Source organism: Balaenoptera borealis, assembly GCF_965194805.1.
Source record: "Balaenoptera borealis genome assembly, chromosome: 12".
NCBI classification, from domain to species: Eukaryota; Metazoa; Chordata; class Mammalia; order Artiodactyla; family Balaenopteridae; genus Balaenoptera; species Balaenoptera borealis.
In genome coordinates, this window is record NC_138869.1 from 30563014 (window position 1) to 30577686 (window position 14673).

Genomic DNA, 14673 nt, shown 5'->3' on the forward strand with positions numbered 1-14673 from the left:
GCTCCTGTGTTTTCCTTCTAGGAAGAAATTTGTTCTGTCAACAAGCCAATAATGTGTCTTGCACCCTACTGAATTTTGAATATTTTTATATTTTGTGTTAGAGAGCAAAGGTTATTTTCAAAGGGTAGAACTGAGTTTCATGTTGAATATCTAAGTACCACTTATAATTAAAATCACAGAAAAAAATACTAGACCCTATTTAGTATTCAGTTCTGGAGACATAAGAAAAAAACACACATACCCCTGCTATGTGCTGATAGGGCTTGTTTCAGCTTATAATACAATTACTTTTCACTTAGAGCATTTTTCCTCTTAAAGGCTCAAAGAATTTCAGTTCATGCTTAAGGGATGTGCATCTCTACCTGGCATAATTTTTTCAAAACAGTTAATAAGTCAAGAGTGACTGTCTTATTATGATTTTGCTTCAATTCAAGCATCATATTGATCATGTATCTGCTAATCCTTCCATATTTCTTCCACAGATTTCTGAGCTCCTTCACCTTTTCATCTACTCACTATCAGATGAGATCCCTACCCATATTTTTCTCAATTTATGGAACTCCTGGGTCATTTACCCTCAAGCAGCAAATCCTGACTATAAATTATGAAGGCTGTAGAATTTTTTTTTTTTTTTTTAGAAATTCACGTTCTTTTATTTATTTATTTATTTATTTATGACTGTGTTGAGTCTTCGTTTCTGTGCGAGGGCTTTCTCCAGTTGCGGCAAGTGGGGACCACTCTTCATTGCAGTGCGCGGGCCTCTCACCATCGCGGCCTCTCTTGTTGCGGAGCACAGGCTCCAGACGCGCAGGCTCAGTAATTGTGGCTCACGGGCCCAGTTGCTCCGTGGCATGTGGGATCTTCCCAGACCAGGGCTCGAACCCGCGTCCCCTGCATTGGCAGGCAGATTCTCAACCACTGCGCCACCAGGGAAGCCCTAGAGTTTTATATAGAGTTTTATAATCACAAGAAAAGACAGAACAGCAGCGTCACTGGAGCCTGGCTGTGGACAAAGGAAGACCTGGACTCAGGTCTTCGGTGACATGTAAAAGCTGCGTGACCTTGGGAAAAATTGATGAATATCTCTTTGTGTCAGTTGCCTTGTCTATAAGATTGGGATGTATTAATAGAAAATACACCTCATGTGGTTATTTGAAGGTGTGTTAGTTTGAAACATGGCCCCCCAATTTTTGGACACTTCTCTCATCAAATGAGTAGAGTCAGTGTCTCCTCCTATTTAATCTGGGCTTTATGGTCACTTCACTAGTGGAATACATGGTGTCAGATTCTGGAGCCTTAAGAAACTAGCAGCTCCACTTACTGTCTCTTGGGATGCTTGTTCTAGGAACCCATCCACCCAGCCATGCTGAGAAGTCCTAGAAACTCATGGAGAGGTGTGGTGTCTCCTTGCCCTTGGCCATGACTGAGCTCCCAGCTGGCAGCCGCACCAACTTGCCAGCCATGCAGTAACACATCCTGACAGCAGATTCTCCAACCCCAGTGAAGCTGCCCCAACTGACGTAACATGGAACAGACGTGAGCCTTCTCTGTTGATTGCTGTTTGAGCTCAAAATTCGTGAACTAAGTAAGTAATTGCTGTGGTTTTGAGCCACTATGTTTTAGAATGGTTTGTTATGCAGCAATTTTAATTGGAACAAAGATTACATGAGATACTATAGTAAAGTGTTCACAGAATTCCAGCATACAGTCATCACTTAAAAATATTATCTGGGAAAAAAATTTGAAAAGACAATTAAACTTGGACTTCAATATTTCAGAGAATGTTAAGGTTGAACGGATCTTAGAGACCATCTAGGTGAGAGATGACCAGTTGGTGGTCCAAATGGCTGACAAGTGTATTGTGTTTGCTCAATACGTTTTTGCTGAATAATGAATGCTTGACTAAAAATATATAAGTGAAACAGTTTGATAAAATCATACCTATGCCGATTACATTTGATGCACTCTGGTATTTTCTCTTGTGTATTTTTAATATTGGTTGCAACCACTAAATTGGTTTCATGACCCACTTTATTTTTTTTTTAAATTTTATTATTTTTTTTATACAGCAGGTTCTTATTAGTTATCTATTTTATACATATTAGTGTATATATGTCAATCCCAATCTCCCAGTTCATCCCGCCACCACCAACACCCTCCCCGCTTTCCCCCTTTGGTGTCCATATGTTTGTTCTCTACATCTTTGTCTCTATTTCTGCCTTGCAAACCGGTTCATCTGTACCGTTTTTCTAGATTCTACATATATGCAATAATATATGATATTTGTTTTTCTCTTTCTGACTTACTTCACTCTGTATGACAGTCTCTAGGTCCATCCACATCTCTACAAGTGACCCAATTTCGTTCTGTTTTGTGGCCGAGTAATATTCCATTGTATATGTGTACCACATCTTCTTTATCCATTTGTCTGTCGATGGGCATTTTGGTTGCTTCCATGACCTGGCTATTGTAAATGGTGCTGCAATGAACATTGGGGTGCATGTGTCTTTTTGAATTAAGGTTTTCTCTGGGTATTTTCCCAGTAGTGGGATTGCTGGGTCATATCGTAATTTTATTTTTAGTTTTTGAAGGAACCTCCATACTGTTCTCCATAGTGGCAGTATCAATTTACATTCCCACCAACAGTGCAAGAGGATTCCCTTTTCTCCACACCCTCTCCAGCATTTGTTGTTTGTAGATTTTCTGATGATGCCCATTCTAACCAGTGTGAAGTGATACTTCATTGTAGTTTTGATTTGCATTTCTCTAATAATTAGTGATGTTGAACATCTTTTCATGCGCCTCTTGGCCATCTATATGTCTTCTTTGGTGAAATGTCTATTTAGGTCTTCTGTGCATTTTTTGATTGGGTTGTTTGTTTTTTTAATATTGAGCTGCATGAGCTATGTATATATTTTGGAGATTAATCCTTTGTCCATTGATTTGTTTGCAAATATTTTCTCCCATTCTGAGGGTTGTCTTTTAGTCTTGTTTACAGTTTCCTTTGCTGTGCAAAAGCTTTTAAGTTTTATTAGGTCCCATTTGTTTATTTTTGTTTTTATTTCCATTACTGTAGGAGGTGGGTCAAAAAAGATCTTGCTGTGATTTATGTCAAAGAGTGTTCTTCCTATGTTTTCTTCTAAGAGTTTTATAGTGTCCGGTCTTACATTTAGGTCTTTAATCCATTTTAAGTTTATTTTTGTGTATGGTGTCAGGGAGTGTTCCAATTTCATTCTTTTACATGTAGCTGTCCAGTTTTCCCAGCACCACTTACTGAAGAGACTGTCTTTTCTCCATTGTATATCCTTGCCTCCTTTGTCATAGATTAGTTGACCATAGGTGCCTGGGTTTATCTCTGGGCTTTCTATGCGTTTCCATTGATCTATATTTCTGTTTTTGTGCCAGTACCATATTGTCTTGATTACTGTAGCTTTGTAGTATAATCTGAAGTCAGGATGTCTGATTCCTCCAGCTCTGTTTTTTTCCCTCAAGATTGCTCTGGCTATTCGGTCATGACCCACTTTAAATGCTGATCTAAAGTATTTAGAAATATAGCTTTAAAAATCTTGTAGTTCCATATTTTAAAACAATTTAATATAGAAAATGCTACTGTAAGTCATTAGGTTGGTTTTTAACAGACAAGATAAAATTTATTCATCAAAATTAATTTAAAGTATTCTGTTAGGAAGACAATGCAGTTGTTCAAAGGATGCTATAGTTTGTAAAACACTCAAGTTTCTTTGGGGGCTAGGCATTGTTTCCTTCAGCGCTGTAGAGCAGTCATGTTATTTTAGTTATACCATGCTTTTTTTTTTTTACTGTAAATTTATTATCTAAATTGACTGACTGCCTTATTCGCCATACTTGACTCTAAATGGCCTTTGAGTGCTATTAAAATGTAAATTTATCCTTAAAGGGTGATGATTTGGCACCTGCTAGGTCATTCAAAACAACGTGCCATAACGGTGAAAATAATTCCCCCCAAAATGACTTATTAAATGTTTTCTGTGACTTGGAATAACTATAGGATGACTTTGAAGGAACCATTCTTTATATGCATATGTAAATTTTGATGATATGCCCAGTGTCTGTGACCTGTATGTTTGACCATATGCTAGAGTGTATGAAAATGTATGACTTTGTCCAATTCTTCAAATTATGCCTCCTTATTCTAGTTATTGACACATTTTTAAGAAAGTTTTCTGTAGCTTTGTGGTGAGACAAGTTTGCATATCCACTTTTACAGAAATGATGGAGAGAGGGCAGTTTTCCCTTAAGGCAGATTGCAACATCTCTTCTCACTGAAAAAGAAAACCAAATGAATTCTCTTTGGCAGCTTTATGCTATACTCAAAAGATGTTAAAGATACATTTTCATCCTATATTCTGAAATTATCAAAATAAATGCTACATAAATGGAATTCTAATTAAATGTAATGGATCGCAAAACATGACTTAAGGATAAAGAGGATATTTTATTACATATGATAAATATGTATCATAAAATAATATAAGCTCTTGGTTTAAAAGAAATCTTTATAAAATGGTATTAAATGAAGAGTCTCAGTTTCTAGAGGAAATCACAGTTAATCATTTCTTCCATATCCTGGGAACAGTTAGAACATATAACATTTTTGTGCAAATGGAATGCACACTACTCAAATTGTTCTTTCTCTTGCCTTTTTTAACTTAAAGTTTATCTTGCAGATCTTTCACATTGGAGCATATATACCTGCCTCATTACTTTCAATAGCTGCACATTACTTCATGGTATGTGAAGTGAGTGACTCTCTCATCCCACTAACTCAGGCAAGGAAGACATTCAGTCATCCTTATTTTTCTTTAATTCAGCTTAATTTTATTTTAGGATTCTGTTCCCCTGGGCAGTCCAAACTTAGTATCTGCCAATTCTTGGTCTGGCATTTAGCTGAGTTCCACGAGGCTTAGGTAGAACAGAGGTCGTGGCTGCAGAGTCTTGTGCTTGGTTGTTGACTTTCCATGCTGACTGACAGATGCTGAGATGTATTTGTCCCATCTGGTCCTCCACCCTAGTAGATCTCTGATGATCATCTCTGGCTCTCACTCCAGTCCCGTTAGATCCTTCGGATCTCCTTCATGTGTATATGTCACTCTCACACACACGGGATTACTTTGCCATGCTGTGACTTGGAGGAGGTCTTGCAAGCTCTTTAGACCCATCTTTTAGTTACACCAGGCAGCCATTCTGTCCCTACTCTTTTAACACTATGTCAGGATACTCTCAAAATGGTGGGGAGGGCATCAGGAGAGGGCTTGGTCGTTTCTAGGCATCTACCTAACGAGCAAATTTTCTTTTCGCTCAGACTCAGCAAAATAGTCTGTAGCTTTTGTTACTTCCCACCCCTGGATTCAGCCTTCAATGGAAGCTCCTTTCCAGTGCACGTATATGCTCCCCTTCTGACTCCCTCATTTCCCCAAGCCAGGAAATTTTTAATTTATGGGGCCAGATAGGTAAGTTTCTCTTATTTACTGCACAAGCTTCTAAATATCAGGGTCAAGGCTTTTGAAACTCAGAAGCCAAACATTTTCTACTTATTTGACATTTGCATTCTGCTGTGCCCTTTGATCCCTGAAGCAAGGCATGCAGTATACCAGAGAGAAAAGAAATTCAAGCAAACAGCCCTCCCTAAACAGCTAACGTTACCAAATATTATCCCACATATGTGCGTATATCCTATTTATGACTCTTTATAGTTAGTAATTTATGTTGTTTCCATATGTTGTCGCTGTTACAAGCTACAGTACATGTCCTTGCCCACATAGCTTGGAAGTTTATGTACAGATATTGACAGTAAAAATCCTAGTGTTGGAATTCGTGGAAAAAATGGGCAAGGGCAGGTGTATGGTAAATAGTAATGGACATCACCACATCTCCTTTCCAGAAAGGTTACAAAACCACAGTCTTGTATAGAAATGCTGGTTTCTCCATAGTGTCATCCACTAGGTTTTCATCACATGTTTAAATTTTTTCCAAACTGATAGCTGAAAATATTATCTCTTTATTTTCTGATTTTCCGTGTCTTTAATTAAAAGAGAGATTGAACATATTCTTACAGATGTTCCAGCATTTTGCACCTTGTGTTCCCTCAATTGCTTTTTTTTCTATTTGTTTGCTTTTTAAAAATTTTATTAAAGTATAGTTGATTTACAGTGTTGTATTTAATTCTGCTGTACAGCAAAATGACTCAGTTGTACATATATATATGTTCTTTTCTATTATAGTTTATCACAGGATATTGAATATAGTTCCCTGTGCTATACAGTAGAACCTTGTTGTTTATCCACCCTATATATGTTCGCATCGCCTTAATTGCTTATTGATATGAAAATATGGTATTAAATAATTCTAAAGTGGTTTAAATAGAATTTTTCTCAAGAGTTATATACTGATTGATTGAATGAGTTTTGTTTTGGGAGGCAGGTTGTATAGAGTTTAAGGCAACTACTACTTCCCAGTCTTTAATGCATTTGACAGCAGCTGACTAAGTATTATATAAGGTTAGGAACAAAATAAATCTGAAGATGAAAAACTGAGTCACCAACACAGAGGCAATAATTATGCTCCAACAATGTTGTAATATCTCCACTCTGTAAACACGGAGCTAGTTCTCATCAAAATGGCATTCGGTCCAATGGTCACATGATAGCAGACATGGGAGACAGCTAACAAAGCCAGTGAATGGCCCTTGAGCATGTGTAATTATGCAAAGATTCCAATAACTAATTAGCACAACGGATTTTGGTCTCAATTCAAGTGTTGCAGAACATCCATTCACATGTCCCATGATGTCACTGCTTCAAAGAATTGCCACTATAATAGATTTGCTGCCGGTAAGAATTCCACAGAGAAGCTAAGACACGTAAGAACTTTAGGAGCAATGAATGAGAACTGATTGCCAACTGCGTGATTACGTTTTCAACACCTTAATCAAATCACGTAACATCTAAAATATCTGACTTCTCCCTCTTCAGATCTTCTCCACGTCCATTTCTTATATTTTCGATTTCATACTTACCTGTATCTTAACCAAATCAGCATCCTGTCTTCCAGCTAGAAAGCACCTTACAATCTGAGTAACTCCTTACAACCAGCACCCTGCCCCTTTTTCTTGATGATAATTGCTACCATGTCCTGAAGCCATACTGTGTGCCAGGCAACCCTGCTAGGTCATTATCATTACCCCCATTTTATACATAGAGCCTGACACTCAAGAGAGGTTGGAAAACTTGCCCAAAGTCAACATCCAGTAAGTTGCAGAATCAGCAGTAGCAGGTTTTGAGGTCTGATACATTCTGCAAGGGAAAAGGAAGGAGATTTTTAATATGAGTTGCAGCATTTCTCAGAATAGACTTTGCTGGAACTGCTACTTAATAGCTAGCAATGCCGAAGCCTCTCTGTACATGATTTTGCCTCTGGGCAGTTAACTGTCCCTTCAATGCTCTGACTAGTTCTGTTTAATCCCATTTAAAGATTATATGGATGGGTAAGGCAGTCTGTGCTGTATGACCCTTAGACAGCTTTTCAAACACGGAGAAAGATGCCTTATAAGGAATAGACTAGATTCCGGACTCCTCATCTCATTTTTTGGCCGTATTTTCCTCATGGAGATGGCTGTAGATGGACCCTTTCCTCTGCTGCCTTCTCCTTCTTGGTTCGCCCTCCCCCCACAGCCTTGTGACCCTTCATCTGACCATATTTAGGCTGATTCATGGAAAGAGCTTGGAAAAATGGCTTTCCCTCTAGAGGCAGAAAGGGAAGGAGTAGGATTTGGGGAGAAAGGTTGGAAGGAGAATTAACCCTGTGGAAGGGACCCAAAAGTAGTCCAAGTGTTGGACTTAGACCTGGATGATGGAGCCGTTTGAAAATATCTCAAGAAGACAAGAATTTGGGGAAAGCATTGCTCTTGAGGTAAATGTAAATTGGGCAACCTTTTGGGATAGCACCTTGGCTGTACTATCACACTCCACAGCCAGTGGTCTTAGCCACCGAATTCCACGCTTTGTAATTCAGCCCCAAGCAAGCCTAATGGTCAAGTCCCTCATTACCCTTATCAGAAGTAAATATATATATTACATTTAGAATGGATAAACAGCAAGGTCCTAATATATAGCACAGGGAACTATATTCAATATGCTGTGATAAACTGTAATGCAAAAGAATGTTAAAAAAACAAATGTCTGTATGTGTATAACTGAGTCACTTTGCTGCACAGCAGAGATTGGCACCACATTGCAAATCAACTATACTTTAATTAAAAAAGGAGGTAAATATAAAATTTCATTTTCAGGAATTTTCAAACAGGGAAAGTAGCTCTCATACTACCTTGAAGACTTTAGACTGAAGTGACTGGTTTAACTTAATTTCCTTATTTTGCAAAACTTAAGGTTCATAAAGGGAAAACAGCTTATTCAGGACCACACAGAAAAAGAAACATTTCTACTTATGTTATAATTTTGCACTAATATTAGAAGAGAGTTCCAGTTCAACATTTGTGTGATCCATTTCAATACATAAATGTTGCAGAAAACTCAAGTGTCCCTGAGAAGCATTTTTTCCCTGGTCATAGCTAACATTTATTGAACTCAGCACAATGCCAATTACAATTAATATCTTTGTCTGCACTCTCACTTAGTCTTTACAGTAACACTGGGAAGAAGGAAGTTGTAGGAATCCCCATTTTGTAGGTGAGAAAATAAAGGCTCAGAGATTTTGAATAATTTGTCACTTGCTAATATACAGAATCTTATCCAAGTTTTCGAATTCCAAAAGTCAAGCGAGGTCTTAACTACTGTGTCATGCTGAGCCTCTAGACAGCATTTGAAATATTTGAAGGGTCCAATCTCAGAGAGCTTGCCCATGCTCTTCCTTCCACCTGGAATACTCTTTCTTTAAATACCCTACGAGGATTAAACTTTCACTGACCCCAAGTCTCTGCTCAAATGTCACCTTATCAGTGAGGACGTTTCCAACCACTTTGTATAAAATACCCACCTGCTGTACACCCACGCTTCTGATCCCCTTCACCCTGCCTCATTTTTCTACATAGAATTTATCATCGGGCATATTCTGTACGTATTTCTGCATTGTATCCATCTTTCCTAGCTAGAAATGTCATCTCTATGAGGTTGGGAACTTGGATCTGTTCCCTGGATCTCCAGTAGCTGGAAGAGTGCCTGGCACACAATAGATGCTCAGAAAATATCTGTAGCATGAATGAGTGTGTGAATGAATGAATCAATCAAACAACTTCAGTTACATCTCCCTCATCAGCCTCATACAGTATCTATCAGGAGCAGCTGGGGGACTCCAGGAAGTCTGATTTAAAAGGTGTCCGATTTTCTTTTTAAAAAATCCAGTTGAATAAAAGAATATTTAATTGTGTCAGTGGCTGGTATTAGAGCATACGAGGGCATCCATTTTTTCTTCAAGCACTGACAGCTGGGAGAAGAATATACAAGTCTGCTCTCCTTATCTGTCCTTGTGTTCCCTTCCTCCTTGCATAGCTCTGTATATTTAAATCATTGGAAATCCTCATTCTGAGAAATGTGGAAGCAGCATTTTTTTCCCTTTTCATAAGCCAACACTTATTCCCAGTGGGTAACATTTAGCAATGAAGTGTTTTTTGACTCCAGCACTTATCAGTGTTTCTGAAATAGACAGTATAATTAAATTACTCGGAGGTGCTACTTTAATCAGGAGCAAATTTAATGAATATTCAAGCTGTTCACTGTTAGGAAATGAAAAAAGATTGTAGGAATTACAGCCTCAACAGTCATACAGAAGAGGGTGCTAACATGCTTTATGAAATATACACACGCACACACACAAACACACACACACGCTCAAGAAAGCTTTCTTACATAACTGATCAAGTGATACCAACTATATGCACTGAACATTAAGTAGAGAATTTATAAACTCAGGCAGTTCAAAAGTCAAAATCATTGCCTAACAATAGCACTAAATTTTTTAAAATTTGGGACAGTTTATAAAATCTACCTCAGTTTTAGACAGATTAGTTAACAGTTAACCACATCACCACCAAAAGTAGCATATTTTCAATCCCAAAAATGCCCGTCAGAGTCGATGCTGTGATATTTCATTAAACCGTTCACCTCTATCAAAGCTAAAAGAAGCTGAACAAAAGAAAAAATATTTTGGATAAAATTTCATATTATAGCCCTTGATATCTTTTAAATAAAAAATAACATTCTTTTTATTTGATTAACTGCATATTCTTTGTTCAAAGGCTTTTCTTTTGAGGGTAGATAAAGATGACTACCAGTTATTGCTTAACTCTGATTCCAGAAAAATCATGTTATAGTTTCTGGTTATCTACTCCAAAGGAAAACAGAGTTTTAACATTGACATCTTTTCTGGTTCACTTACTCTAAAATAAAATTTCAGGAAGGGTGAAGTTTCTGTGAAGTAAGTAAATCTCAAAATTCTCTTCTACTTGTGCTTTAGAGATGTTATTTGAAGATAGCCATGGCAAAAACCCCTTTCACTTATGTTTCAAATGTGCCCTAATTTCCTTCTCCCAGGTTTTCTAAGCTCCTGCCTTTATAGTTCAAGCAATTTGTATTTTGATTATTTCTTTGAAGCAGAACAGTCACGTGAACTGTAAATTTTCTGTGGGCAAAATAAATGCAAATAAGAGGAACTTCTGATATCTGCCTAAATGAGTTACTTAGAATACAAATAAGAAAAGCCATTCCAACAGGGAAAGCTACTTTTATACTACACTATAAGTTTCTAGGCGTAGCAGCTTTGAGAGGATATATGTATTACACAAAGCTCCGTAGATGGATGGTCTTAAATGAAGTTCCCATTTGTAGAGCTTGATTGGAAGAAGGCAAAGCCTTTTCCTGAAAGAGGAGTTCATTTAGTCATTCACACCCAAAATGCACGTGTCATTTTCAAGCCACCACTGACTAGCCAGCTAAAGCGGAGGAACTCAGGCAGATGGGAGAGTTAGAGAACAGAGCAGACACTGAACAGATCTCTGATACTGAACACGTCTGCCCTTACGCTCAAAGCCATCGCAGCCACTCACCTGAACTCATCAGCTAAGGGTGAGCTGGGTCCATCCCTTGACTTTTGTTCTCAGATCCATTCTCTGCCCTTCTTTCCTCGGTTGCGTACTGGAGGACACTACATTTCCCAGGCTCTCTCGCTTTCTGCTTTTAGATGGGTTTAGCTAATGGAAGACTCTGGGTGCAAGTGTGGAGAGCAAGAAGGGAAAAAGCCAGGATAGCCCCCATTCTGTTTCAGGTGGCAACTCCAGTACTTGCTGTAATAGCTGTGTGGCTCCAGTTCCTAGAGAATGTCCCCTCTCTCCATGGTCTCAGTTTTCTTCAGACAGGCCCACCAGGGACCCTGACTCCTGAACTCTGATACAACCACCTCCTGCTTTTCACACTCCAGCCCTAGGTTGGTGGTAGCTTCCTTGCTTTCGCTAAATGCAGGGTCGCTTCATAATACTGTTTAGTTCCTTAGCTATTCTATCATCTGAGTAAGCAGTCCCTTGTATTAGATTCTTTTGGTTTGAGATACTTAAAGGGCTCTCTTTTTACTGATACGGAAGACCATCTTTTGTGCTGTAGGAATATTTGGAAAGGACTCACTGTCCTAGTTTAACCCAAATATTTTATTGCATAACTTCTTTAAATCAATCGGGTTGGGCAGTGAGAAAACAAAGATTTGGTTAAAAATATATCTACTCCACCAGTTTCTACCTTGCTCACTGTACACACAAAACAACCATATATATAACTCTGAAGCACTTACCACAATATGACACTTCTGGGGCGGTTATAGTTGACACATATTTTGTATTATTATTCAACTTCCAAATGTTTATGGATTATTAAATATATGTCAGGAAAGAAACAACCTCCAAGCTTCACTCTTGATGAAGGTATGGTAAGAGATAGAGTTACAGGTAGAATTGTTTATGCCTCACCACTTTGAATATGTTATTCCATTGTCTTTTATTCATTGTTCTGTATTTATATGTGAAATGGGGATAGTAAGGTATTTTCCCCATCAGATTGTTATGAACATTAAATAAGAGATACTGAAAATACTGCCCAGCCTACAGCAACTACTCAAAAATATCAGCTCTTATTGCTGACTAGAAGTCTTTTGTCAGTCGAATGAATAGTCATTCCTTTGTAGGAATATGTCTCTTAGTCTCTGGTAGCTTTTAAGAATTTCGCCTGTCTTTGATAGTCTGCAGTTTTATCACAATGATTCTTTTAGACGTGAATTTGCTTGTATCTGTCCTATATGGAAATTGGGGTACTCTTTAAACCTTAGGATGCCTTAGATGACTATTTTTCAATTCTGGAAAATTCTCAACCATTTTCTCTTATAACATTAGGTCTCCCTCATTCACTTTGTTTTATCCTAGAACTCCTATCGGACATATATTAGACTCCATCTTCCTATCTTGCAGGCCTCAACTTCTCTTGTTTTTATTTCTCTCTTCCATACTCTAGGTCACTTCCTTAGATCTGTGTTCCAATATATACATTATTTTTGTGTGTGTATTTTTACTGTTGTTCAACTAGTTAATTGATTTTTAAGAATTGCAGTGATTTTGTGATTGTCATTTAAAGATTTCCATTGTATCCTTTCCCATTTCTCAAATCTGTCCTTATTATACTGTTTTGTGCTTGCTTTATCTTTATTATTTCCTCTTTACCTATTTAAACATTTAAAACAATACTTATTTAAATCTTCTTTTAGATAATTTTATTATTTCTTGTTCGTAAAAGTTTTTCTTTCTGTCGCACCATCCTATTCTCCTTCTCAGTGATTCACTTCCTTCCATGGTTTGAATCTTCAACTGGGAGCTCGTCCAGTTGAGGCTTACTTCCCTGGCATCCTGGGCTCCCTGAGCTGTGGAATTTTCCCTCTTGTGTTATGTTGGCTTTGCCGCTTCTCAGAGTCCACAGGTTTCACTCATTCTGGGTCAGTTTTCATGTTGATTTCTCAGTTAGGAGCTTCTGCTCCACACTGATGGCATGAATTTGGACCTGCTCATTCACGTGATGATGCGTTTGAATTTCCTTGGGTTACTTTTCTCTAAATTCAACCTTGGATATAAAACAAGCTTCCTTGCTGATTTCCCCACCTGGTGGGGCTGGAGTCTGCCCGTCCCCGTGACGCCTGGCTTGTTGCAGGTATCACAGCTCTAGTTCCCTGTATAAATAGTGTCTGTGTCCTAGACTAGCTTCTCTGCACAGGCATCCAAACCCCCAAATGCAGCTATTAGGGCCTACACCTGCTTCTCATAAAGCTCTAATACATTTTCACCTAAGCCCCTTCCCACCTCTCTGATTTTGAGTTTGCTTTGCAATTCTGAAAATGGGTATTTCTATCTTCTGGTTTTGAATTTGCATATGTGTTCACCTAATTTTTACTTTCTTATATAATATTTTATCTATTCAGGGTCTAATTCGGGAGATCCTTTCCTCAGTTTTATTCCCCATATTGACCATGCTGAAAGAAAAAAACGCTTGATAATTACAGAAAGATTCTTTCATAGAGTGTCATCTGTGCAATCTCAGAACCACCTGGAATGGGGTGTAGGTATAGTCCATTACCAGAAAGAAGATACTGTTACTCCTCGCTGATCATGAATCCACAAGAAGTCCATGAAATGATGCAAAAGATTTCTTTTCTCATCAGGTAGTTAATTCATTTGGTATGCTTTTGGCTGAAGGTAACAGAAAATTCAACTAAAATTGGCTTAAACAATGAGAAAGATTTTTTTTCTTATCTATCCAAGAGCTAAAAATAGGGCCATTTCAGAGTCGGTTAACTGAGTGTCTCGACCTCATTATTGCTGCAGCTTAAATTCTTCTCATATCTCTCGCTTTCCCCGCACGGTCACGAGATGACAGTAACAGTTCCAGGCGTGTCAACCTGAATATCTATCAAGATGGAGGAAAGGGGAGCAGAGAATTTAGTTCTTCCATAAGCGTATCTTTTTAAGAGAAAGGAAGAATGTCTAGAAGTCCTCATGGTGTAACCCTCATCTCTAATTAGAAATGTGTCATAGGCCCGTTCTCAAACCGATCCCTGACAAGGGAAGTAGAGTTACCACAAATGGCAGAGATCAAGTTAGACCCACTCTGGGGTTGGTAATGAGTCCAGGCTTCCCTGAAGTACAGGGTTGCCCCACGACTGAACAGGATCAGGAATCTCTTACCTTGGAGAGCGGGAAATAGCTCCTGGGCAAGGTCAGGTCTCTCAGAGTCGGCATTAGGAGAGGTTCGGCAGGTTCAGTCTCTGGGCTCCTTTCCCTCTGTGTTTGCCATCCCCTTTTCCTCCCCCAACGCCAGCCCCTGCTAAGGCACAAGCAACCTTCGACACTACCACTGTTTCTGTCTCTATCCTGTAAGAGTGAAGGTGGAACCTTGTGATTGGTACCACCTTGCAGCCTATGGAAAGCCTAGATGTTTTTCACATCTTCAGAGTGAACCATGTATGAGCTAAATAGGGGCCATACTCATCCCTGTCCTGCTTCAAAACTTGGTCTTCAGAGGTCCCATGGCATTGTCTAGAGGTGCACACACAGGGAGCCTTTGGATGGGGACAGTATAAAGTCTCACGGCATAGGGA

General features: G+C 38.6%; 1 protein-coding gene across 2 annotated transcripts in view; it reads left to right on the forward strand.

Moving 5' to 3' along the window:
* The window catches only part of CADPS (calcium dependent secretion activator), a 781950-nt gene that overhangs the window by 13887 nt on the left and 753390 nt on the right, over positions 1 to 14673 (forward strand). For both annotated transcript variants that reach the window (XM_082344670.1, XM_082344669.1), the window contains exon 2: positions 1346 to 1585. The gene's annotated coding sequence lies outside the window, so the exon portion shown is untranslated. The remainder of the gene's footprint in view (positions 1 to 1345; positions 1586 to 14673) is intronic.